Here is a 27,521-nt window from a genome sequence, read left to right on the forward strand (position 1 = left end):
GCTTTCAATTCATAGACATTGGATCATTGCCTTTGGTGTGAAGTCATCCATGTTAGGGTACAATTTCATGAGGCGACAAATGGAGTTAGAGTAAGCTCCCTATGCCTCCATTCTGATAAATTTTGCATCCACAGAGTAAAAGTGGATGGATAGCATATCAGAAGGCTGCACTTTCTTCTATACTTTTTTTTTTTTTTTTTTTTTAAAGACAGAGTCTCACTCTGTTGCCTAGCCCGGAGTGCAGTGACGCGATGTCGGATCACTGTAACCTCCACCTCCTGGGTTCAAGCGATTCTACTGCCTTAGCCTCCCGAGTAGCTGGGATTACAGGCGTGTGCCAACAAACCTGGCTAATTTTTGTATTTTTAGTAAAGATGGGGTTTCACCATGTTGGCCAGGCTGGTCTCGAACTCCTGACCTCAGGTGATCCACTCACCTCAGCCTCCCAGAGTGCTGGGATTACAGGCGTGAGCCACTGCGTCCGGCCTCTTCTATACATATTAGTAAGACTCCCACAGCATACTGCAGCATATTGTGAAATAACAGAATAATAATCAAGGCTTGTCAGATAAAGGGGCTTCAGCCCTTCAGGATAAGTCAAGAAAGGCAGTACCTTAGCACACAGACTGAGCAACAGGTCAGATTTAAGATAGGACTTCCATTGTTCTGTCTCAGACTAGAGCTCGTTGTATGATACAGGGGGCCATTTAGCCATGCAGAGTTGTTGAGCACTTGAAATGTGGTTAGTTTGGCTGTGGCGGCTCACGCCTATAATCCCAGCACTTTGGGAGGCCAAGGCTGTTGGATCATGTGATCAGGAGATCGAGAGCATCCTGGCTAACATGGTGAAACCATGTCTCTACTAAAAATACAATAAATTAGCCAGGCGTGGTGTCACATGCCTGTAGTCCCAGCTACTCAAGAGGCTGAGACAGGAGAATCATCTGAACCTGGGAGGCAGAGGTTGCAGTGAGCCAAGATCGCGCCACTGCACTCCAGCCTGGGCGACAGAGTGAGATTCTGTCTCGAAAAAAAGAAATGTGGTTAGTGCCACTGAGAGCCTGACTTTTTATTTTATTTTATTACTCTTTGAGCCAGGGTCTTGCTTTGTCTGTAATCCCAGCACTTTGGAAGGCTGGAGTGGGTGGTTCACCTGACGTCGGGAGTTTAAGAACAGCTTGGTCAACATGGTGAATCCCCGTTTCTACTACAAATACAAAAATGAGCCAGGCGTGGTGGCAAGTGCCTGTAATCCCAGCTACTAGAGAGGCTGAGGCAGGAGAATTGCTTGAACCTGGGAGGCAGAGGTTGCAGTGAGCCAAGATGGTGCCACTGCACTCCAGCCTGGGCAACACAGCAAGACTCCGTCTCAGAAAAAAAAAAAAAAAAACAATAAACTCCACTGTATGTACATACCACATTTTGTTCATCCATTCATCTAACCAGTGGACACTTGGCTCACCTCTACCTTTTGACTATTGTGAATAATGCTGCTATGAACATGAACATACAATATCTGAGTTTCTGCTTTGAATTCTTTTGCATATAGACCCAGAAGTGGTATTGCTGGATCATATGTATGGTAATTCTATTTTTTGTTTCTTGAGGATCTGCCAGAACTGTTTTCCATAATGACTGTACCATTTTACATTTCTATCAACAGTACATAGGGCTGACATTTCTTCATGTCCTTGCCTTAATTTAAATTTAAAAACAAGTACTCATTCAGTCATTGGAAGACTTTTAAGTATGTTTGGAATAACTTGGGTATGTGAATCTACTTTTTCAACTATTATTTTATTTTTGAGACGGACTGTTGCTTTGTTGCCAGGCTGGAGTGCAGTGGCCTGATCTCGGCTCACTGCAACCTCCACCTCCAGGGTTCAAGCAATTATCCTGCCTCACCTTCCTGAGTAGCTGGGTCTACAGGCACCCGCCACCATGTCCAGCTAATTTTTATATTTTTAGTAGAGACAGGGTTTCACCATATTGGCCAGGATGGTCTTGATCTCTTGACTTTGTGATCTGCCTGCTCCGGCCTCCCAAAGTGCTGGGATTACAGGCTTGAGCCATTGCACCCGACATCAACTATTATTTTTATGGGTTCTAAATAAAAATTAAGTATACCCAGGAAAATATAGCATCTGCTTTGAGATGTGCTGTAATAGCAGGTTTCAAAAACTTAATACAGAAAAAAAGAATGTCAAATGTCTCATGGATAACTTTATTAATCACATGTGAATTATAATATTTTGGATATATTGAATCAAATAAAAATATCAACATTAATTTCACCTGTTTCTTTTTACTTTTATAAATGCAGCTAGTAGAAATTTTTTTTTTGAGATGGAGTCCTGCTCTGTCGCCCAGACCAGAGGGCAGCGGCGTGATCTCGGCTCACCACAACCTCCGCCTCCTGGGTTCAAGCAGTTCTCCTGCCCCAGCCTCCGGAGTAGCTGGGATTACAGGCATATGCCACCATGCCCGGCTAATTTTATATTTTTAGTAGAGACAGGGTTTCTCCATGTGGGTCAGGCTAGCCTCAAACTCCCGACCTCAGATGATCCACCTACCTCTGCCTCCTACAGTGCTGGGATTACAGGCGTGAACCACTGTGCCTGGCCGGCTTATGTATTTCTATGTTCTATTCTACAGCACTGCTACAGAGATAGCCTCCACTCTTACCACATAATTATGAAAGCCAGCAGATTCTGGAAGACAGACTCCTTCAGTCAAAGTTACAATTGTTATAAGTCAAGTAATCCCTCTTCTCCCTCTTCTCTGCCCTTAACATGCACATTCAAAAAAAAAAAAAAAAAAACAAAAAAAAAAAACATGCACATTCATCTTCCTTTTATTACTGGATTCCCTGAGTGGAAACATCTGTTCACTATTACTGCAGAAGGCTGGGCTGTCCCATGGTGACTGTCTGGTGTCCAGGCTGGAGTACCCTATTTTCTGTTTTGTTGGTTGTCCTGTACAGTGTTGATTAATTTCTGTGTCTGGGGAAGTCTGGGAGTAGGGGATGGGGCTGGGGGATGTTGACACCACCAAGAAAAGCTCAGGAGATGTGTCAATGTGTTTGCAGAGTCTAAAGAGATACCTTCCTTCCTTCTCCTTTGATTTGACAATGCTGCCTTACCAAAACTTTTCCTGTTCCTCCTGTAGATTTGTGGTTTTTATTTCTTATAGAGACAGGGTCCCACTATGTTGCCCAGGCTGGTCTCAAACTCTGAGCTTAACTGATCCTCCTGCCTCGGCCTCCCAAAGTGCTAGGATTATAGGCGTAAGCCACCGCACTCAGCCACGTTTGGGGTTTTAAATTTAATTTTATAATTATTTTAATTATTTTTAGATAGAGTCTTACTCTGTTGCCCAGGCTGTAGTGCAGTGGCATGATCATGGCTCAATGTAGCCTCAATGTCCTGGGCACAGGTGATCCTTCCACCTCAGCCTCCTGAGTAGCTGGGACCACCAGCACTTGCTACCACACCTGGCTAATTTTTTTGTTATGTTTTTTGTAGAGACGGGTTTTAGCCATGTTCCCAGCCTGTTTTAGCTTATTAATTTTTTTTTTTTGAGACGGAGTTTTGCTCTTGTTGCCCAGGCTGGAGAGCAATGGCACAATCTCGGCTCACCATAACCTCCGCCTCCTGGGTTCAAGCAATTCTCTGCCTCAGCCTCTCGAGTAGCTGGGATTACGGACACCTACCACCATGCCAGGCTAATTTTTGTATTTTTTGTAGAGACAGGGTTTCACCATCTTGGCCAGACTGGTCTTGAACTCCTGACCTCATGATCCATCTGCCTCAGCCTCCCAAAGTGCTGGGATTACAGGCGTGAGCCACTGCACCCGGCCTAAATTTTTTTTTCTCTTTAGAGACGGTCTCACTACATTGCTTAGGCTGGTCTTAAACTTCCAGGCTCAAGTGATTCTCTCACTACAGCCTCCTGAGTAGCTGGGATTACACACACATGAGCCCCTGTGCCTGGCTACATCTGTGGTTTTTTTTTTTTTTTTTGAGACGGAGTCTCCCTATGTTGCAATGGCACGATCTCAGCTTACTGCAACCTCTGCCTCCCTGGTTCAAGCGATTCTCTCACCTCTGCCTCCTGAGTAGCTGGGACTACAGGATCGCGCCACCACACTCAGCTAATTTTTGTATTTTTTTTTTTTTTGAGATGGAGTCTCGCACTGTCGCTTAGGCTGCAGTGCAGTGGCGTGATCTCTGCTTACTGCAACCTCTGCCTCCCAGGTTCAGGTGATTTTCCTGCCTCAGCCTGCCGAGTAGCAGGGATTACAGGCGCTTGCCACCATGCCTGGCTAATTTTTTTTTTTTTTTTTTTTTTTTTTGAGAGAGAATCTTGCTCTGTTGCCTAGGCTGGAGTGCAGTGGCGCAATCTCGGCTCACTGCAAGCTCCACCTCCCAGGTTCACGCCATTCTCCTGCCTCAGCCTCACGAGTAGCTGGGACTACAGGCGCCTGCCATCCACACCCAGCTCTTTTTTTGTATTTTTAGTAGAGACGGAGTTACACCATGTTAGCCAGGGTGGTCTCGATCTCCTGACCTCGTGATCTGCATGCCTTGGCCTCCCAAAGTTTTGGGATTCCAGGCATGAGCCACCGCACCTGGTCACGCCTGGCTGGTTTTTGTATTTTTAGTACAGATGGGGGTTTCATTATGATGGCCAGGGTGGTCTTGAGCTCCTGACCTCCTGATCTGCCCGCCTCCACCTCCCCAAATGCTGGGATTACAGGCATGAGCCACTGCACCCGGCCGTGGTTTTTTTTTTTTTTAGTAGAGATGGGGTTTCACCATGTTGGACAGGCTGGTCTCGACCTCCTGACCTTATGTGATCCGCCCACCTCAGCCCCCCAAAGTGCTGGGATTACAGGCGTGAGCCACTGCGCCTGGCCTCATTTGTGGTTCTTACTCACTTACAGCTTGAGCAATTTCTACTATGGGAGCAGTCGGGAATCCTGGGCTCACTTGGATCTACGTGCCAATGTAGTAGTAGGGTCACACATAGACCAGGTATGGTCACTTTCAGTAACTGATGGCTGCATGCCCATTTGAGGCGTTGTGTGGCAATTCAGGAGGGAACCCTGAAATGTCCAGTAGGGAGGAGTCAGTGGCAGGAAAGGTTTATTTTTTGAAACAGGGTCTTGCTCTGTCACCTCGGCTGGAGTGCAGTGGTGTGATCACAGCTCACTGCAGCCTCAACCTCCTAAGCTCAAGCAATCCTCCTGCTGCTTCTGCCTGTCAAGTAGCTGGTATCACAGGCACATACCAGCAAACCTGGCTATTACCATAATTCTGTTGCTCATACCAGGGTCATTCATGATGAAATAATTATCACCACTGCCCCAGTCAAAAGCAAAAATAAAGCTCCTTCCTGAAGAGTATATTGTGCGTAAGAGTTTTTTTTTTTTTTTTTTTTTTTTTTTTTTTTTTTTTTTGAGATGGCAGTGTTGCTCTGTTGCCCAGGCTACATGGTGTGATTTCAGCTCACTGCAACTTCTGCCTCCTGAGTTCAAGCGATTCTTCTACCTCTGCCTCCCAAGTAGCAGGGACTACAGGCGTGTGCCACCACACCTGGCTAATTTTTGTATTTTTAGTAGAGACAGGCTTTCACCCTGTTGCCCAGGTTGGTCTCAAACTCCTGACCTCAAGTCATCTGCCCACCTCAGCATCTCAAAGTGCTGGGATTATAGGTATGAGCCACTGCGCTGGCCTTTGTTTTGAGAGGGAGTCTTGCTCTATCACCAAGGCTGGAGTGCAGTGGGAGACCTCTCAGCACCTTTTTTTTTTTTTTTTTAAGACTGAGTCTCACTCTGTCGCCCAGGCTGGAGTGCAGTGGTGTGATCTCAGCTCACTGCAAGCTTCGCCTCCCGGGTTCAAGCCATTCTCCTGCCTCAGCCTCCCGAGTAGCTGGAACTACAGTCGCCTGCCACCACGCCCGGCTAATTTTTTGGATTTTTAGTAGAGACGGGGTTTCACTGAGTTAGGATGGTCTCGATCTGCTGACCTTGTGATCTGCCTGCCTCGGCCTCCTAGCACTTTGGGAGGCCGAGGCGGGCACATCACCTGAGGTCGGAGTTTGAGACTAACCTGGCAAACATGGCAAAACCCCGTCTCTACTGAAAATAAAAAAAATTAGCTGGGTGCAGCGGTTCACGTCTGTAATCCCAGCACTTTGGGAGGCTAAAGCAGGCGGATCACTTAAGTGATCACTGAGCTTAAGCTCAGGAGTTTGAGACCAGCCTGGGCAACATGGTGAAACCTCGTCTCTACCAAAATGCAAAAATGAGCCGGGCGTGGTGGTGTGTGCCTGTAGTCCCAGCTACTCGTGAGGCTGAGGCAGGAGAATTGCTTGAACCTGGGAGGCAGAGGTTGCAGTGAGTCGAGATCACGCCCCTGCACCCCAGTCTGGACGACAGAGCAAGACTCAGTGTCAAAAAAAAAAAAAAAAAAAAAAAGAAAAGAAATGCTTGTTTTGGCCAGATGCAATGGCTCACAGCTGTAATCCCAGCACTTTGAGAGGCTGAGGCAGGAGAAGGATCACTTGAGCCCAGGAGTTAGAGACCAGCCTAGGTAACACAGCAAGTCTCCCTCTCTCCAGAAAAATTTAAAAATCAGCTGGACATGGCTGGGGACGGTGGCTCAATCCTGTAATCCCAGCACTTTGGGAAGCCAAGACAGGCAGATCACTTGAGGTCAGGAGTTTAAGACCAGCCTGGCCAATACGGTGAAACCCCGTCTCTACTAAAAATCCAAAAATTAGCCAGGCGTGATGGCATGAGCCTGTAATTCCAGCTACTTGGGAGGCTGAGGCAGGATAATTGCTTGACCTTGGGAATTGGAGGTTGCAGTGAGCTGAGATTGTGTCACTGCACTCCAGCCTGGGCGTTGCAATGAGACTCCATTTCAAAAAAAAAAAGCCAGGCACGGTGGCTCATGCCTGTAATCCGAGCACTTCGGGAGGCCAAGGGCGGATCATGAGGTCAGGAGTTCAAGACCAGTCTGGCCAACATAGTGAAACCCCCTTTCTACTAAAAACACAAAAAGTTAGCCGGATGTGGTGGTGTGCGCCTGTAATCCGCTACTCTGGAGGCTGAAGCAGGAGAATTGCGTGAACCTGGGAGGCAGAGGTTGCAGTGAGCCGAGATCGCGCCATTGCACTCCAGCCTGGGCGACAGTGCAAGACACCATCTCAACCAAAAAAAAAAGAAAAAAAGGAAAGAAAAAAAAAATCGGCTGGGTGTGGTGGTGACCCCCTGTAGTCCCAGTTACTGGGAGGCTGAGAGGCTGAAGTGGGAAGATTGCTTGAGCTGAGGTCAAGGCTGCAGTGAGCTGAGATCCTGCCATTGCACTCCTGCCTAGGGGGTGGTGCAAGACCCTTGTCTCAAAGAGGAAAAAAAAAAGAAAGAAAGAAAAATTTATTTTGATTTGATTTCTCATTAGAGTATAGGCTCTGAAGGTTCATTTATGCATATGAGTTATGTATCCTTCACACATAAATATAAGTTTATCTATATTGGCCATGTCTACTGGTCAGACTACCAGAGGCATACACATGGTGGAATGATGATTTGCTATTTCAGTGAATGGATATATTCCTCACTGTGAACCAGTTATTATTTGGGGGTATTAGTTGCTGCAATGAGATATCACACCTCTGAAACCATGGGGTGTCTTAGACTTGTTAGAGGGCTTGTTATACCATTTGGACTTGTGGCTGGCGATTTTGGGGAGGGTCCAAGGACAGGGGTGTGTTTTAGATTGGGTGTTGTACTAACGCAGGGGCAACTCAGATTATTTTAACAATTTTAGGTCGGGTGTGGTAGCTCACGCCTGTAATCCCAGCACTCTGGGAGACCGAGGCAGGCGGATCACTTGAGGTCAGGAGTTTGAGATCAGCCTTGCCAACCTGGTGAAACGCCATCTCTACTAGGTGGCAGGTGCCTGTAATCCCAACTTGGGAGGCTGAGGCAGGAGAATTGCTTAAACCTGGGAGGCGGAGGTTGCAGTGAGCCGAAATTGTACCACTTCACTCCAGCCTAGGCGACAGAGCAAGACTCCCCTCTCAAAAAAAAAAAAAAAAAAAATTAATCCAGAAAGCAGGAGGAATAGAGAGGACCTAAAGCTGTCATTGGAGAAAAAGCAGTAATTACTCATACTAGCTGAAGAAGGGATGTTTATTCTTCTGTTGTGTGGTTGCGCAGTGCGTTTTTATTTATGCAGAGAAGATTACTGATTGGAATTATTTTCTCCTTCCCTCAGTCACAGAGAGAACTTGTCTGGTATCTTCTGTGAACCGGTTTATGTTCAAGTAATCCAGGCCAGCTACCGTGGGTCTCAGGGCTTTTTTTTGGGGGGGACAGTGTCTCGCTCTTGTTGCCCAGACTGGAGTGCAATGGCGAGATATCGGCTCACAGCAACCTCCACCTCCCGGGTTCAAGTTATTCTCCTGCCTCAGCCTCCTTAGCAGCTGGGATCACAGGCATGTGCCATCACACCCAGCTAATTTTGTATTTTTAGTAGACATGGGGTTTCACCATGTAGGCCAGGCTGATCTTAAACTGATCTCAGGTGATCCACCCGCCTCGGCCTCCCAACGTGTTAGGATTACATGCGTAAGCCACTACGCCCGGGCTTTTAATTTTTTTTCTTCATAATGCTACACCTAACCACATTTAAGTGGCAGGCAAAAGGATATTGCTTAGCTGCTTTGCTACAGAAATGACAACTCTTGGGCAGGGCGCGGTGGCTCACGCCTGTAATCCTAGCACTTCGGGAGGCCGAGGCGAGTGGATCACCTGAGGTCAAGAGTTCGAGACCAGCCTGGCCAAAATGGCGAAACCCCATCTTTACTAAAAATACAAAAATTTAACCGGGCGTAGTGGCGGACGCCTGTAATCCCAGCTACTCGGGAGCCTGAGGCAGGAGAATCACTTGAACCCGGGAGGCGGAGGTTGCAGTGAGCCGAGATCGCGCCATTGCACTCCAGCCTGGGCAACAAGAAAGAAACTTCGTCTCAAACAAACAAAAAAGACAACTTTTGATCCCTGAGGCTGCTAATTCCAACTGTGTGCATGTGCTTAACCAATACCTCCGCACCCAGGCCTGGGAAGCTGGCTGCTTTGTGTAGAGCAAATGCAGCAGGCCTGATGTAGCTGGAACTGAGGATAACGAACTGGACGCGTATTTCTCCTGCAGCGAGGGTCATGGTGCTGACAGCCTCTGCCTTGCACTTTGTCCCTGGGAATCAGGCCTGTGGCCAGTCCTGCCTCCTGGAAAGCCGGGGTGCGTGAGAGGACCTGATGCAGAGCAGGACCCCATCCTCTCCGTGTTTCCCCAAGAGCCGGCGGCACAGGCTGCCTGTGCTCCTTAAGTTAGGTCAGTTCTCAGGCCCACAGTTCTCGTTCTGCGGCCCGTTAATTCTCGTTCTCCGGCCCGGAGTTCTCGTTCTCCTAACATCCTCTGCAGAAAACGACCTTCATTTTTCCCTCTTGCGCCGGTCTTGAAGCGGGCCGTCCTTTGGGCTCACGTTGCGGCGCTCAGCGGCCTCAACCGTCAGCTGCCTCCCGGGCCTCAGGAGCAGTGGCTGAGGCCCGCCCTCCAGCGCCCGGGGTCCTCGGCCCAGCCCGGCTCCCAGCGCGTCACAATGGCGTCGCGGCCCCGCCCCCGGACGCGGTCCCAGCCTCCTTCGGTTTCGTGGGGAAGCCGGACTGCGCCGTGTCTTCTAAAGAAGGTTGGGGGAAGAGTCCGGCCAGCGAACAAAGAGGGCAGCTGGTAGCAGGGTGGGATGCCCGTGGCGTAGGGACGAGGCCCAGGCAGGCACGCGGGAGCAGCAGGACTTCCGGAAGCGCAGGCAGCGATCGACCGGGAGGGGCCAGGGACTGGCGCAGGCCCCGCCCCTCGGAGGCCCCGCCCAGGGCGCGCTGCGGCAGTTTCCATGGTGAGATGGTGAACAGGCCCGAAAGTTCCTCAGCTATGACGACCACCAGGTGCCTCGGGTTCCTCCCTCCTCCGAGAGACCGCCGAGGTGCGGGCTGTAAGAGCGGGAGCGTGGAGCCTCCGAGGCCGAGGTGAGGGGCGGCCGGCGGGCAGGGGCCGGGTCTGAGGTCGAGGGCTGCACACCCAGGGTCGAGCGGGGACCGGGCCCGTTGGGGGTGGGGACAGGATTTAGGATCAGGGAGAGTCGTGGCACAGAGAACCCAGAGGATCCTTGACTCCAAGCCGGAGCGGCCAGCCCACCCTAGAGAGGCGAGACAAGGGCAACCAGAAGGAACCAAGTCTGAGAAAGCACTTCCTCTGGGCATGGATATTGGGAGAGTCCTGGACGAGTGACCCTGGACCTAGGAGGCATGAGAGGTCTACACACAGTTGCAAGGATACCTTCGTGATTATTGAGTTGTGAGAAAAGAGGCTCTTTTTAGTTTATTTTTTAAGGCAGTACATTCACATACTCAAGAGTCAGAAACTTGCACAAGGCCTTTTTACTCAAAACTCCCTTTTCCCAGTTCCTTCCGAGGAAATGGTTTCAAATCTTTGAACTTTTTTCTCCAGAAATTTTATTTCTTTCTCTTACATCGGCAGCTCTTCCCTGTGTTCTTCCTTCATTAGCTTGACTAAGTTTGTATTCTTTGGTCGGAAATATTTATTTATTTATTTATAAATAGAAACATGGGTATCATTAATATTGGTCAGGCTGGTCTTGAACTCCTGGGCTCAAGTGTTTCTTCTGCTTTAGCTTCCCAAAGTGTGGGGATTACAGGCTGAACCACGGCCTCTTGCCAAAATATTTCTTCATTGATTTCCTTTGCCTCCTAGTCTTACTTTTCTGCTGTGTGTGTGTGTAATAGCCATTTGTTTTCTCTTTCTCTTTTCTAGTCATATCCTTAAATACATTTTGCACTAATTCCTTTTGAAACCTCATCATGGAAAGAACTTGAATTTAGCAGACTAGGGGTGAGTGCAGGCCTTTGTCTTAGCTTCCATATATATATATATGTATATATATATTTTTTTAAATTTTTTAATATTTTTTTATTTTTATTTTTTTGAGATGGAGTCTCCCTCTGTCGCCCAGGCTGGAGTGCAGTGGCGTGATTTTGGCTCACTGCAACCTTCAGCTCCTGGATTGAAGCAATTCTCCTACCTCAGCCTCCTAAGTAACTAGGATTACAGGCACATGCCACCACACCCGGCTAATTTTTGTATTTTTAGTAGAGACAGGGTTTTGCCCTGTTGGCCAGGCTGGTCTCAAACTATTGACCTCAGGTGGTCCACCTGACTCAGCCCCACAAAGTGCTGAGATTACAGGCGTGAGCCACCGCACCCAGCCCCCGTATGTTAAGAAATATACTCTTGCGTATTGTTGGTAAGAATGTAAAATGGTACAGCAGCTGTGGAAAACAGTATGGCAATTCCTCAAAAAATTACATAGAGAATTGCCATATCATCCAGCAGTACCATTTCTGGGTCTGTATCCAAGAGAAATGAAAGCGGGGACTCAGTTACTTGTACATTCATGTTCATAGCAGCATTATTTGCAATAGTCAAAAGGTAGAGGTAACCCCATTGTCCGTTGGTAGATGGATAAACAAAATGTGTCATATACAATAGAATATCATTCAGCCTGAGGAAGAAAATCTTGGCTGGATGCAGCGGCTCATGCTGGTAATCCCAGCACTTTGGGAGGCCAAGTGGGAGGATTGCTTGAGTCCAGGAGTTCCAGACCAGCCTGGGCAACATAGCGAGATCCTGTTTCCACAAAAAATAAAATAAAGAATACAAAAATTAGCTGGGCATTGTGGCATGTGCCTGTAGTCCTAGCTACTCTGGAAGCTGAAGTTGAAGGATTACATGCGCTTAGGATGTTTAAGCTTCAGTGAGCCATGATTGCACTGCTGTACTCCAGCCTGAGTGACAGAGCAAGACTCCATCTGTTCAAAAAATAAAAATAAGATGGCCAGGTGCAGTGGCTAATGCCTGGAATCCCAGCAGTGTGGGAGGCCAAGGAGGGCAGATCACCTAAGGTCAGGAGTTCAGCCTGGCCAACGTGGTGAAACCCTGTCTCTACTAAAAATAGAAAAATTAGTTGGGCGTGGTGGTGGGCGCCTGTAATCCCAGCTACTCAGGAAACTGAGACAGGGAGAATTGCTTGAAACTGAGAGGCAGAGGTTGCAGTGAGCCAAGATTGCACCACTGCACTCTAGCCTGGGTGACAGAGTGAGACTCCGTCTCAAAAATAAATAAATAAATAAATAAATAAATGAAAATTAAAAAAAAAAATGTTGTCATATGTTGCAACATGGATGAATGTTGACAATATTATGTTAAGTGAAGTAAACCAGTAATGGACAAATACTGCATGATTCCACTTATATGAGAATCTAAAGTAGTCAAATTCACGTAAACAGAAAAGTAGAATGGTGGTTGCTAGAGGCTGGGGTAAGGAGGAATGGGAAGTTGTTTAATGGGTACAGAGTTTCAGATTTGCAAGATGAAAATGTTCTGGAGATGTGTTTCACAACAATGTGAATCTACTTAAGATTGAACTGTTACACTTTTAAAAGGTTAATTGGCAAGTTTTGTTATTTGTTGCCCAGGCTGGAGTGCAGTGGAGACATCTCAGCTCACTGCAGCCTTTGCCTGCCTGGCTCAAGCAGTTCTCCCGCCTCAGCCTCCAGAGTAGCTGGGATTACAGGTGCCCGCCACCATGCCTGGCTAATTTTTTACATTTTTAGTAGAGGCGGGCTTTTGGCATGTTGGCCAGACTGATCTCGAACTCCTGGCCTCAGGTAATCCGCCCACCTCGGCCTCCCCAAGTGCTGGGATTACAGGTGTGAGCCACTACGTCCTGCCTATATTTCTAATCAAAAGAGTTTAAGGACGGGCACAGTGGCTCACGCCTGTAATCCCAGCACTTTGGGAGTCCGAGGTGGTAGGATCACCTGAGATCAGCAGTTTGAGACCAGCCTGGTCAACGTTGTGAAACCCTATCTGTACCAAAAAATATAAAAATTAGCCCAGCATAGTAATGCCTGCCTGTAGTCCCAGCTACTTGGGAGGCTGATGTGGGAGAATCTCTTGAATCCAGGAGGCAGAGGCAGCAGTGGGCTGAGATTGCGCCACTGCAGTCCAGCCTGGGCAACAGAGTGAGACTCTGTCTCAAAAAAAAAAAAAAAGAAACAGAAGACTACTCTCATATTTATGGTCCTTTGTGTAGTTTCTCCTCATGGCTCCCTCCTTTGCCCCAGGGTAACCACTGTCTTTAACTTTATGCTTGTCAGTTAACTTGCTTTTCTTTATAATTTGACTAAAATTGTTTGTATCCCAAAAAAAGACATATTGAGTAGTTTTACATGACCTTGGACTTTTTTTTTTTTTTTTTTTTTTTTTGAGATGGAGTCGCTCTGTTGCCTAGGCTGGAGTGCAGTAGTGTGATCATAGCTCACTGTAGCCTTGATCTCCTTGGCTCCAGAGATCCTCCCACCTTAGCCTCCCAAGTAGCTGGGATCACAGGTATATGCCACCACACCAGGCTGCATTTTTTTTTTTTTTTTGGTGGAGACAGGGTCTCCCTGTATTGCCCAGGCTGATCTTGAACTCCTGGGCTTAAGCAATCCTTCCACCGCAGCCTCTCAAAGTGCAGGTATTACAGGCGTGAGCCAGGCTGCTCTCAAACTCCTAACCTCAAGTGATCTACCTGGCTTGGCCTCCCAAAGTGCTGGGATTATAGGCATGAGCCACCGCACCAGACCGGTTTGCCTTTTTTTTGTCTTTTTTTTTTTTTTTTTTGAGATGGAGTCTCGCTCTGTCGCCCAGGCTGGAGTGCAGTGGCAGGATCTCAGCTCACCGCAACCTCCGCCTCCCGGGTTCAGCCTCCGCCTCCAGGGTTCAAGCAATTCTCCTGTCTCATCTCCCGACTAGCTGGGACTATTGGTGCCTGCCACCGTGCCCGGCTAATTTTTTGTATTTTTAGTAGATATGGGGTTTCACCTTGTTAGTCAGGTTGGTCTCGAACTCCTGACCTCAGGTGATCCACCTGCCTCGGCCTCCTAAAGTGCTGGGATTACAGGCATGAGCCACCGCACCCAGCCAATTTTTGTAGAGACGGGGTTTTGCCATGTTGCCCAGGCTAGTCTCTAACTCCTGAATTCGAGCCGTCCGCCTGCCTTTATTATGAGTGCTGAGATTACAGGCATGAGCCACTGTGCCACACCGAGCCTTCTCTTGCCTTTTCTTTTGCTCTTATGCTCTTTTTTTTTTTTTTTTTTTTTTGAGGCAGGGTCTCACTCCATCACCCAGGCAGGAGTTGCACTGGTACGATCTCGGCTCAGTGCAACCCCTGCCTCCTGGGTTCAAGTGATTCTCCTGCCTCAGCCTCCTGAGTAACTTGGATTATAGGTGCATGCCACTGTGCCTGGCTAATTTTTGTATTTCTGGTTGAGACGGGGTTTCACCATGTTGGCCAGGCATGTCCTAAACTCCTGACCTCAAGTGATCTACCCTCGTCGGCCTACCAAAGTTCTGGGATTACAGGTGTGAGCCGCCATGCCTGGCCTTCCCCTGCCTTTGCATATACGTTTTAGAATAAGGTTGTTTATAAAATATCTTGCTGTGGTTGGTCACATAGGCTTATGCCTGTAATCTGAGTGCTTTGGGAGGTAGAGGCGGGAAAATCAAAGTCAGCAGTTCAAGACCAGTCTGGGCAATGTAGCTAACCCTGTCTGTATGAAAAAAAAGTTTAAATTTAGCTGGATGTGGTGGCACATGCCTGTAGTCCTAGCTACGTGGGACATTGAGGTGTGAGGATTACTTGAGCTCAGAAGTTCGAGGTTATAGTGAGCTATGATAACGCCACTACACTGTACCCTAGCCTGGGCTACAGACGGAGACCTTGTCTCAAAACAAAAACAAAAACAAAAAAAAACTCTGCTGTGAATTTGATAGGAAAAATGTTACATTTATATATTGTTTTGGAATTTTGGAGTGCATTGACATCTTTATTATATTGAGTCTTTTAATGCATTAACATAGTACATCTCTTCATTTGCTTAGATTTTCCTGAATTTATTTCGTTAGCATTTTGTAGTATTCAGGGTATAAGTTGTGTTCAGCATACAAGTCTGATATGTATTTGTTAGATTTATAGCTAAGTGTGCTTGCTTCGACAGCACATATACTAAAATTGGAATGATACAGAGATTAGCAATTTAAAGTATTTTTAAAATTTATAGCTTAGTAATTTTTTCAGTTATTACAAATGGTGTTTTATTTTAAATTTAGGTGTCCATGTTTTATTGCTAATATATAGACATACAGTTGATTTTTTAGTTGAGCTTATGTTCTATGACCTTTCTAAACTTACTTGTTCTAGCTTTTTTTTTTTTTTTTTGAGACAGAGTTTTGCTCGTCGCCCAGGCTGGAGGGCAATGGTGCGATCTCTGCTCACTGCAACCTCTGCCTCCCGAATTCAAGCAATTCTCCTGCCTCAGCCTCCCAAGTAGCTGGGATTATAGGCACCCACCACCACACCTGGCTAGTTTTTATATTTTTAGGAGAGACGAGGTTTCACCATGTTAGCCAGGCTGGTCTGGAACTCCTGACCTCAGGTGATCCACCCACCTTGGCCTTCCAAAGTGCTGGGATGACAGGCATGAGCTACCCTGTTTGGCCTAGTTTCTTTTTTTTTTTTTTTGAGACGGAGTTTCGCAGGCTGGAGTGCAATGGCGTGATCTCAGCTTACCACAAGCTCCACCTCCCAGGTTCAAACGATTCTCCTGCCTCAGCCTCTTGAGTAGCTGGGGTTACAGGTATGCATCACCATGCACAGAGACAGGGTTTCCCCATGTTGGTCAAGCTGGTCTTGAACTCCCGACCTGAGGTGATCCATCTGCCTTGGCCTCCCAAAGTGCTGGGATTACAGGCGTGAGCCACTGTATCTGGCTGGTTTTTTTGTTTTTTGTTTTGAGATAGAGTCTTGCTCTGTCGCCTAGACTGGAGTGCAGTGGAGCGATCACAGCTCACTGCAACCTCCCCCTACCAGGTTCAAGCGATTCTCCTGCCTCAGCCTCCCAAGTAGCTGGGATTATAGGCACATGCCACCGCGCCCGGCTAATTTTTGTATTTTTAGTGGAGATGAGGTTTCACCATGTTGGCCAGGCTGGTCTCGAACTCCTGACATCAGGTAGTCCACCTGCCTCAGCCTCCGAAAGTGCTGGGATTACAGGAGTGAGCCACCGTGCCTGGCCCGTTTTTTTTTTTTAATCAGTTTTTTTTTGTAGAGATGGAAGTCTCACTATGTCTCCCAGGCTGGTCTCAAACTCCTAGCCTCAAGCAGTTCCTCCGAGCTCAGTCTCCAAAAGTGTTGGGAGTACAGACATGAACCACTGCACCTAGTGGAGGAGTTGTCTTTTTGTATATTGCTTGAATTTTTTTTTTTTGAGACAGAGTCTTGCTGTCACCCAGACTGGAGTGCAATGGCATGATCTTGGCTCAGTGCAACCTCTGTCCTCCCGGGTTCAAGCGATTCCTCTGCCTCAGCCTCCCGAGTAGCTGGGACTACAGGTGTGCACCACCACGCCCGGCTGATTTTTTGTGTTTTTAGTAGAGACGGGGTTTCACCATGTTAGCCAGGATGGTCTCCATCTCCTGACCTTGTGATCCGCCCATCTTGGCCTCCCAAAGTGCTGAGATTGCAGGCGTGAGCCATCGTGCCCGGCCTTTAAAAGTTTTCTAACAAAGCTCCTTCTCTCCTTGTCCTTTGGCTAGAAAGTGATGGCTCTCCTTAGGCTTTTAAAATCTGTACCCATTGATGTTTTCAGGTTGCTGGCTTCTCTAACATCTAGTCTGGAATATATGAGGCAAAAAGAATACCCAGTGAACCTAGCACCGTGTCATTCTTTGAGTTCCAAGATCCCGTGCTGGTCTGTCATTTTCTACCTTTCAGTCCATATCATGTTTATTTATATATACAATTTCCAGGGTGTTTAGCATTACTTAATTGGAGGAGTATGAAGCAGTACCCTGAACTGGAAGTGTTACTTTCATTTTTGAAAGACATTTTTGTTGCCGGGTGTGGTGGCTCACGCCTGTAATCCCAGCACTTTGGGAGGCCCAGGTGGGTGGATCACGAGATCAGGAGATTGAGACCATCCTGGCTAACACAGTGAAACCCCGTCTCTACTAAAAGTACAAAGAATTAGCTGGGTGTGGTGGTGGGCACCTGTAGTCCCAGCTACTGGGGAGGCTGAGGCAGGAGAATGGTGTGAACCCGGGAGGCAGAGCTTGCAGTGAGCCGAGATCACACCACTGCACTCCAGCCTGGGCAACAGAGTGAGACTCCATCTCAAAAAAAAGAAAAAAAGAAAAGAAAAGAAAGACAATTTTGCTAATCTCTAGAATTAGATTTTGAGTTTTTCTTTCAATATTTTAAAGATTCATTCCATTGTCGTTTTTTTTTGTTTGTTTGTTTTTTTTTTTTTTTTTTTTTTTTTTGAGACGGAGTCTCGCTCTGTCACCCAGGCTGGAGTGCAGTGGCCGGATCTCAGCTCACTGCAAGCTCCGCCTCCCGGGTTCACGCCATTCTCCTGCCTCAGCCTCCGGAGTAGCTGGGACTACAGGCGCCGCCACCTCGCCCGGCTAGTTTTTTTTTGTATTTTTAGTAGAGACGGGGTTTCACCGTGTTAGCCAGGATGGTCTCGATCTCCTGACCTTGTGATCCGCCCGTCTCGGCCTCCCAAAGTGCTGGGATTACAGGCTTGAGCCACCGCGCCCGGCTTTTTTGTTTTTTTTTTTTAAGAGATAAGGCCTTGCCATGTTGCTCAGCTGGAGTGCAGTGGCACAATCATAGATCATTGTAGCCTTGAACTCCTGGACTCATGTAAGCTTCCCACTGCAGCCTCCTGAGTAGCTGGGACAACAGACACTTGTCACCATGCCCAGCTATTTTTGTAGAGACCAGGTCTTACTGTGTTGCCCAGGCTAGTCTTAAACTCTTGGACTCAAGCAATCCTCTTATCTCGGCCTCCCAGTGCACTGGAATTACAGGGATGAGCCATCAGGCCCAGCTCTGATTTAAGGTTTAAAAAAATCCTTGTTTTAAGCAATTTGATTATTTGACGTTCCCTGGTATCATTTCCTTCATGTTCCTTTGTTTAGGTTTCATTGAACTTCTTGGAATTATAGGTTTACAGGCTGTTGTTTTTTGTTTGTTTTAGATTGGGTTTCACGCTGTCACCCAGGCTGGAGTGGCATGATCTCAGCTCACTGCAACCTCTGCCTCAGGGCTCACTTCAGCCTGTCATCTCAGCATCCCAAGTAGCTGGGACCACACCACCACTCCAGGCTAATTTTTTTATGTTTTTGGTAGAGATCGGGTTTCACCATGTTGCCCAAGCTGGTCTTGAACTCCTGAACTCAAGTGATCCCCCTGCCTCGGCGTCCCAGGCAGTGCTGGGATTACAGGTGTGAGCCACTGCACCTGGCCTTAGATTTATGGGTTTTTATTTTAAGGGTAGAAAGATTTAGGCCATTATCTCTTCGAATATTTTTTCTGCCCACAACCCCCCATCCTCCTTCCAGTTATGTGTATCTTAGGCTGCTTTATTTATTTTTTATTTTTATTTTTATTTTTATTTTGGAGATGGAGTCTCACTCTGTGGCCCAAGCTGGAGTGTGGTGGCTCGATCTCAGCTCACTGCAACCTCTGCCTCCTGGGGGGTTCAAGAGATTCTCCTGCCTCAACCTCCCGAGTAGGATTACAGGCACGTGCCACCACGCCTGGCTAATTTTTGTATTTTTAGTAGAGACAGGGTTTCACCATATTGGCCAGGCTAGTCTCGAACTCCTGACCTCAAGTGATTCACCCGCCTCAGCCTCCCAAAGTGCTGGGATTACAGGCGTGAGCCACCATGCCCAGCTTTCTTAGGCTGCTCTAAATAATCACATAGCTCGGTGATGTTCTTTTCATTGTTTTGGATTTTTTTTCAGAAGTGAACTTAGTTGCCTTCAAGTTCAATTATCTTTTCTTCTCTAATATCTAATCTGCTGTTCATTTCATTTAGTGTATTTTTCATCTCAAGCATGGTTTTCATTTTCAGAATTTTTTTTTTTTTCTTTAGAGACGAGATCTTGCTAGGTTGTGCGGGCTGGTACCGAATTCCTGGGCTCAAGCAATCTTCCCACCTCAGCCTTCTAAAGTGCTGGGATTATAGGTGTGAGTCACCACGCCTGGCCCATTTTCAGAATTTTGAGTGGATGTTTTTATATCTTTCCTATGCTGTAATTCTCATTGTAGGTCGTGTTTTATTGTCTGTTTGCATGCCTGGTATCTTACTGTATGTTAGGCATTGTAAATTTTACTTTTTGGATGCGGGATATTTTTGTATTCCTGTAAATCTTCTTGAGCTTTATTCTGGGATATAGTTAAGTTACCTGAAAACAGTTTGTTCTCTATGGTTTTTGTCTTTTTAGGATTATTAGGCAGGTCCAGGGCATTGCTCATTCTGGGGCGAATTATTCCTCACTGCCAGGCTAGATCTTCCTGAGTACTTTACCCAGTGGACCATTAATTATGACATTTTCTTTTCTTTTCTTTTCTTTTCTTTCCTTTCCTTTCCTTCCCTTCCCTTTCCCTTTCCCTTTCTCTTCCTTCTTTTCTTGAGACAGAGTCTCACTCTGTTGCCCAGGCTGGAGTGCAGTGGCACGATCTTAGCTCACTGCAACCTCTGCCTCCCGGGTTCAAGCGATTCTCCTGCCTCATCCTCCTGAGAGCTGGGATTACAGGCATTTGCCACCATGCCCAGCTAATTTTTGTATTTTTAGTAGAGACAGGGTTTCACAATGTTGGCCAGGCTAGTCTTGAACTCCTGACCTCACTCAAGCGATCTGCCCGCCTCGGCCTCCCAAAGTGCTGGGATTACAGGCGTGAGCCACCAAGTGCAGCCTGAATTATGACATTTCTAATCTGCCTGGTAGGAACAGGCACTATTCCATGCCCTGTGTGAGCACTGGGCACTGTTTCCTCTGATGTTTTTAGATGGTTCTTTTGCCAGATGTGGGTAATGTCCTTATACTCATGTGCTGATCAATATACTGCTGAACTCTCAAGGGGTACACTGCAGGTCTCTGAGGTTTTCTGTCCATGCAGCTCTTTCTTCTCTGGTGCTGTGTTCTGTGAATTCTAGCTGCCTGTGTCTCCCCAGACTATCAAATCTATCTTTTCAACTCAAGGAATCTGCCAGGCTCTGCCTTAGTTATTTTTCCTTGTAGCACATTCTATAAACTACCCAAGTCAGTAAGCTGGGGCACTTGTAGGACTCATCTCATTTGTTTCACATCTCTCAGGGATTCCTCTTTGTTGTCTGATGGTCAGGGTCTTGGAAACTGTTTTTATCCTTGTATTTTGTCAAATAAGTTTTTTTTCAGGTGTAATCTGGTCCGTTACTCAATTCGTCTTGCGCAGAAGTGGAGAATTGAAGATGGGGCATCAAGCATTCATTTAATTTCTTATTGAATTCTAATAATAAAAGTACAGTTGACCCTTAAACAACATGGGTTTGACCTGTGTGGGTCCATGTATATGTGGACTTTTTTCTTTTTGAAGAGACGGGGTTGGCTGGGCGCGGTGGCTCTCACCTGTAATCCCAGCACATTGGGAGGCCAAGGCGGGTGGATCACTTGAGGCCAGGAGTTTGAGACTGACCTGGTCAACATGGCGAAACCCCATCTCTACTAAAAATATAAAAAATTAGCTGGGGGCGTGGCACACACCTGTAGTCCCAGCTATCGGGAAGGCTGAGGCAGGAGAATCCCTTGAACCTTGGAGGTGGAGGTTGCAGTGAGCCAAGATCATGCCACTACACTCCAGCCTAGGTGACAGAGGAAGACTCCATTTCGAAAAAATAAATATATAAAAATAAAAAAAATGAGCTGGGCATTGTGGCGGATGCCCATAGTCCCAGCTACTGGGGAGGATGAAGCAGGAGGATCACTTGAGCCAGAGAGGCTGTGGTGAGCTATGATTGCATCACTGCACTCCAGGCTGGGTGACAGAATAAGATTCTGTCTCAAAAAAATAAAAAATGTAAAAAATAAAAAAAGCCGGGCGCAGAGGCTGATGCCTGTAATCCCAGCACTTTGGGAGGCTGAGGCGAGCAGATCACCTGAGGTCAGGAGTTTGAGACTAGCCTGGGCAACATGGTGAAACCCTGTCTCTACTAAAATACAAAAAATTAGGGTGTGGCAGCATGTGCCTGTAATCCCAGCTACCCTGGAGGCTGAGGCTGGAGAGTCGCTTGAACCTGGGAGGTGGAGGTTGCAGTGAGCCAAGATTGTGCCACTGCACTCCAGCCTCAGTGACAGAGCAAGACTCTGTCTCCAAAAAAAAAAGTCAACTGTATATCTAATGGTACTGAAAAGAGAGAAACCACAAGACCCTGGTATATATTGACATACGCAAGTCACAGAGAATAGAAATGTACTGGATGTTGAAGCTCAGTGATGCGTATGTTATTAGTCAAGTCAGCTCACTATTTAAAGCTAATTTCATAGGAAAATTCTACTTAATTCAGTCTAACATTATGTAAGTAACCAAGGAATAGTTAACAGCTGTGTTACAGAAGTGGAACTGTGCGCTTGTGAAATCAGTATTTAAAAAAAATTCCTTTTCAGTATTTTGTAATGCTTCAACATGCATTTTGAGCTTATTTCTGTTTATGTTGTTGTAATGTTCCTCAGCGGTTAACATCTATTGAAGCTTTTGTTTGTTTGTTTGTTTTAATGAGACTGAGTCTCACTCTGTTGCCCAGTCCGGAGTGCAGTGGCACAATTTCAGCTCACTATAACTTCCACCTCCTGGGTTCAAGTGATTTTCCTGCCTCAGCCTCCCAAGTAGCTCAGATTACAGGCACCCGCCACCACGCCTGGCTAATTTTTATATTATTAGTAGAGATGGGGTTTCCCCATATTGGCCAGACTGGTCTTGAACTCCTGACCTCAGGTGATCCACCTGCCTTGGCCTCCCAAAGTGCTGTGATTACGGGTGTGAGCCACCATGCCAGGCCTGAATGTTTACTTTTAATTTTAATCTAAGTTTTAATTTAAATACTGATACTTGATTCAGTTATTGGAAAACTTTTTTTTTTTGAGACGTAGTTTTGCTCTTTTTGCCTGAGCTGGAGTGCAATGGTGTGATCTTGGCTCACTGCAACCTCCACCTCTCGGGTTCAAGTGATTCTCCTGCATCAGCCTCCCAAGTAGCTGGGATTTTTTTGGCATGTGCCACCACGCCCGGCTGATTTTGTATTTTTAGTAGATACAGGATTTCTCCATGTTGGTCAGGTTGGTCTCGAACCCCCAACCTCAGGTGATCCGTCCGACTTGGCCTCCCAAATGCTGGGATTATAGGCGTGAGCCACCAAGCCTGGCCTCTTTTTTTTTTTTTTTTTTTTTTTGAGATGGAGTCTCACTCTGTTGCCCAGGCTGGAGTGCAATGGCGAGATCACCAACCTTTGCGGAGACCTCAAAGGTTGAGGTCACCGCAACCTCTGCCTCCTGGGTTCGAGTGATTCTCCTGCCTCAGCCTCCTGAGTATCTGGGATTACAGGAGTGTGCTACCACACCTGGCTAGTTTTTTGTATTTTTAGTAGAGACGGGGTTTCACCAGGTTGGCCAGGCTGGTCTTGAACTCCTGATCTCAGGTGATCTGCCCACCTCGGCCTCTCAAAGTGCTGGGATTATTGGTGTGAGCCACCATGCCCAGCTGGAAAGCTTTTAAGTGCCCAGAATAATTTGGGTATGTGAATGCCTGTTTATCCATAGTCAATTTAATAAAATCTAATTATAGATCAAGTATTTCTGATGAAAATTTAGCATCCAAATTTAAATGGCTGTTAAGTGTAAAATAACAGTAGATATCAACGATTTAGAAGAAAAAGAAGCCTTGACATCTCTTATTTCCTCATCTCTAAAGGGATAACACTTGCACTGTGGTGATCCTACTAGTAATACATTTGGAGCCACGTTGTAAACTTCAAAGTTTGCAACATTATTATTATTTTTATTATTTTTTTTTGAGATGGAATTTTGCTCTTGTTGCCCAGGCTGGAGTGCAATGGCGTGGTCTGGGCTCACTGCAACCTCCATCTACCAGGTTCAAGCAATTCTCCTGCCCCAGCCTCCCTAGTAGCTGGGATTACAGGCATGTGCCACCACACCCAGCTAATTTTGTATTTTTAGTAGAGATGGGGTTTCTCCACGTTGGTCAGGCTGGTCTTGAACTCCTGACATCAGGTGATACGCCCGCCTCGGCCTCCCAAAGTGCTGGGATTACAGGCGTGAGCCACTGCGCCTGGCCAAAGTTTGCACCATTATTATTATTATTATCATTTTTCTTTTGAGATGGAGTTTTGCTCTTATTGCCCAGGCTGGAGTACAGTGTGATCTCGGCTCACTGCAGCCTCCATCTTCCGGGTTAAAGCGATTCTCCTGCCTCAGCCTCCTGAGTAGCTGGGATTACATGCATGGGCCACCATGCGCAGCTGATTTTGTATTTTTAGTAGAGACGGGGTTTCTCCATGTTGGTCAGGCTAGTCTCGAACTCCTGACCTCAGGTGATCCTCCCACCTCAGCTCGCAAAGTGCTGGGATTACAGGTGTGAGCCACTGCACCTGGCCAGTTTGCACCATTATAGGAGCACGTGCAGAGCCTGCCAACTGATAGTAGGGTGGAAAAGAAGAGGACAACTAGAAGAGAGTTCCTACACCACAAAGTAAACTTCGCTGGCTCTGCGAGGAGCAGGAAACCTGCATGATGAGAACAGGGACTGGGTGGCACTGCAGGAAATGCTAAATTCCAGTTTCACTTCCTGTGTTACCACTTTTTCTTTGCTGCAATTTCATTTTTGTTGGCCTCTTTTAATTTTCCATTTTTTGTATGTTCCCTGTAAATGTAGTTTTTATGAACTAGAGAGTCTGACTTCATATGTGATCTTTGACTACTGACAGCTTTTAAGCCCCACCTCTTCCCGCCCCTTCTGTCCCACACCTGGATGACTGATTCGAAAGCCCAGGTGCTTCCTCCTTTGGCTCTAAAGGCAAGTGCAAGCCACACAGGCCCCAGCATGTGCATTGGAGCCTTCACTTCTGCCCCACTCCTTGACCTTAATAACACCCAAAGCCAGTCTCTCCTCCCTGCTCTCAAGCCATTTTTTTTTCTTCTTTTTCTTCTTCTGGAGACAGGGTCTTGTTGTGTCGCCCAGGCTGGAGTGCAGGGCCATGATCACAGCTCACTGCAGCCTAGACCTCTGGGCTCAGGTGATCCTTCCAGCTCAGCCTCCCCAGTAGCTGGAACCACAGGGGTGTGCCACCATGCCTGGCTAATTTTTAAATTTTTTTTGTAGAGATGATGAGTGCCACTATGTTGCCCAGGCTGGTCTCAAAACTCCTGGGCTCAAGTGATCCTCTCTTGGTTTGGCCTCCCAAAATGCTGGGGTTACAGGCGTGAGCCGTTGTACCCAGACTCAAGCTATTTTTGAACCTATTTGGGATTCATCCCTGTTCTCCCCCAGAAAGCCTCATGTGAGTCATAAGCCTTTACATATTCTCTCTGTGCATGTGGGGCTGTCACCAGTTTTTTTTTTTTTTTTTTGAGACAGAGTCTTGCTCTGTCGCCCAGGCTGGAGTGCAGTGGCGCAACCTCGGCTCACTGCAAGCTCCGCCTCCCGGGTTTATGCCATTCTCCTGCCTCAGCCTCCCGAGTAGCTGGGACTGCAGGCACCCGCCACCTCGCCCGGCTAGTTTTTTGTATTTTTTTAGTAGAGACAGGGTTTCACCATGTTCGCCAGGATGGTCTCGATCTCCTGACCTCGTGATCCGCCCGTCTCGGCCTCCCAAAGTGCTGGGATTAACAGGCTTGAGCCACTGCGCCCGGCCCTTGTCACCAGTTTTGAAAAACCAGGTTTTGGGTGGGGAATCTATCTCATATCTTTGGGTAATATCAAAGATAAACACAGCAGACGTTAAAGTGGTGAAAACATTTTATTATTAACTACTGACAGTAGGGGAAAGAGCTGAGCTCCATTCTGATTTGTGCAGTGATGATTGGGCTTTTTTTCTTTTTTTGATGGTTGGATATTTTATATCTTTTTTCCATTTTCTTACCTTTTTTTTTTTTCCCCAAATACTCTCCACTGAATGTAGTCGATTGGTGATTTTAAAGGGGGAATGAGGGAGTATGGAAGGGTACGAGTACGGGCTCAGTAGAGTTGCGGATATGAAAAATTACAAGGGACCAGTGTAAATGTGATGAGGCCAGTGGTGTCTGCCTGCTGGCAGTGATCAAAGTTAGGATTCTATTCTCCCACAGAGACTGGGAGACAGAGGCCTTACCTTTCCCAATCACTACATTTCAAAGCAGTGGCTCCTCGAGGAAGTAGTGTTCCTTGAGAAAGACACTTCTGAGCTGTAGGAGATACACACATGCATACACATACACAACATGTGTATCACATAAACATCTCAAAGGGACAGAGGAAAGATTCGTAATTGTAAGTCCTTTTTACTAAATGCTGTGAGAGAGGGCGGTCAGGGGCCTATGGTCCGATGTTGGCAAGAACAGTAAGTTACTCTGGCAGCACTGAGATTTCTCAGGCAAGCAGTTCAATGGTGGGGACTGGGGTCATCCTGGGAACACAGGCTATGCTGCTAGAAGCCATGCCAATTTTTCTCTCAGTGCAGAGTTTCAGATGGAGTTATGTGGGGAGAGTTCTGCAGTTCTCAGTAACCACAACATTGTATATCACTGGAAGATGAAGCCCACACAACTACAGATGTTACTGTCTCTGAGTGAGCTGAAAAACTTAACAGTGAGCAGTCACCAACAGACAGAAGTGATGTGACTGGTTACTGATCATGACATGCATTTGTTTTTTTTTTTTGGTTTTGTTTTTTACATGCATTTGTTATTAATATAATGATGTCTAGACTGAAGAGCTAGCAGCCAAGCCTGCACTTTATGTGAAGACTCACAGTTAATGTACTGTGTACTTGAAATTTGAGTTGTGTTGTTGGGGGACTCGTGTTATGAAATCATGGTGACTGAAATTTGTGCATATTAGAACTGTACAAAGCAAGGGTTGCCTGATGAGTATAATGCTCTCATGTTTTATGGGAATTTATACAGATTTAAAACAATATGAATAAATATTTGAAAGTTGTATGTTATGCACAAGGTTTGAAATAATGCAATTCTTTTAATATTTTAAAAAATTGTTAGGACTCAGGTTTTCTTTATCTCTTCTTTTTTTGTTTAGGGATGGAGTCTTGCTCTGTCGCCCAGGCTGAAGTAGAGTGCAGTGGCACGATCTCAGCTCGTTGCAACCTCCACCTCCTGGGTTGAGGCAATTCTGCTGCTCAGCCTCCCGAGTAGCTGAGAATACAGGTGCACACCATCACGCCTGGCTCATTTTTTGTGTTTTAGTGGAGATAGGGTTTCACCGTGTTGCCCAGGCTGGTCTCAAACTCCTGAGCTCAGGCAATCCTCCCGCCTCAGCCTCCCAAAGTGGTAGGATTACAGGCGTGAGCCACTGCGCCTGGCCCTCGACTCACAGATTTTCAAAATACTTTTGAACAGTAAGCCGAGGACAGTGTTTATTATGACTATACTGGTCTCCTTTCACTAGCTTAAAAAATTGAACTCCATCACTTGTCAGTCTCCTACAAATACCATCTATGTGCTTTGAAACTTGTGAATGATCTGATTTGTGCTATGTTAATATTCAATGTTGTTGAAAGAGTAGTTTTTAAACCAAGTAATGCAAAAATTCATTTAGTGTAACATTAATGCTTGTGCTGTAAAACATGCTGGAAAATCGATAGCTCTGGAATAAACTTTGGATTTTTAATTAAAATTGATTTTGATGTACTTGATGCAGTTAAATTAGTAGAGACTAGTCTGAAAAACAGAAAAGATAAAGCAGAATTAAAACAAAATTTCCCTTATTCGTAGAACCATGTCAAGAATGCATTCCCTCTACACCTATTCCAGTGGGAACATTAGTACTTGATTATGTAGGGAGTGAATCATGCCAAGTCCTCACATACACATTGCTTCCATCGCTGCTGTGCAGTGAGCCCTGACTGCGCCCCTGCACTCCAGCCTGGGCAACAGAGCCAGACCTTGTCTCAAAAAAAGTCCTCTACGGGATACGAGGCTGTGTGTGATAGTCGTTTTCTTTTAGTTTGCACTTTTATTCACCCCCAAATTCTGTGTATTGCAAGTAAGTCTCAAATTTTGAGAAGCGAGCACCAGCCCATTGGCATTGTGATTACGGCCGCATCACAAAGCCGCTTTGCTTTCCGGAAGAATCCATGCGCCACGGGCTCGTTCGCCTTTCCATGCCTGCAGTGCAGGCGTCCTTTGCGGTCTTTTGTCTGCGTCCGGGTCAACGCCTGACGCGCCCCCGCGCGGCTGGAGGACGCAGCTCGGGGCGGGGCGAGGCGAGGG

General features: G+C 46.6%; 1 protein-coding gene across 1 annotated transcript in view; it reads left to right on the plus strand.

Annotated features, from left to right (window-relative positions):
• ZNF487 (zinc finger protein 487) overlaps positions 1-27,521 on the plus strand; it is a 72,585-nt gene that overhangs the window by 18,665 nt on the left and 26,399 nt on the right.

Source organism: Rhinopithecus roxellana, chromosome 11 (genome assembly GCF_007565055.1).
Source record: "Rhinopithecus roxellana isolate Shanxi Qingling chromosome 11, ASM756505v1, whole genome shotgun sequence".
NCBI lineage: Eukaryota > Metazoa > Chordata > Mammalia > Primates > Cercopithecidae > Rhinopithecus > Rhinopithecus roxellana.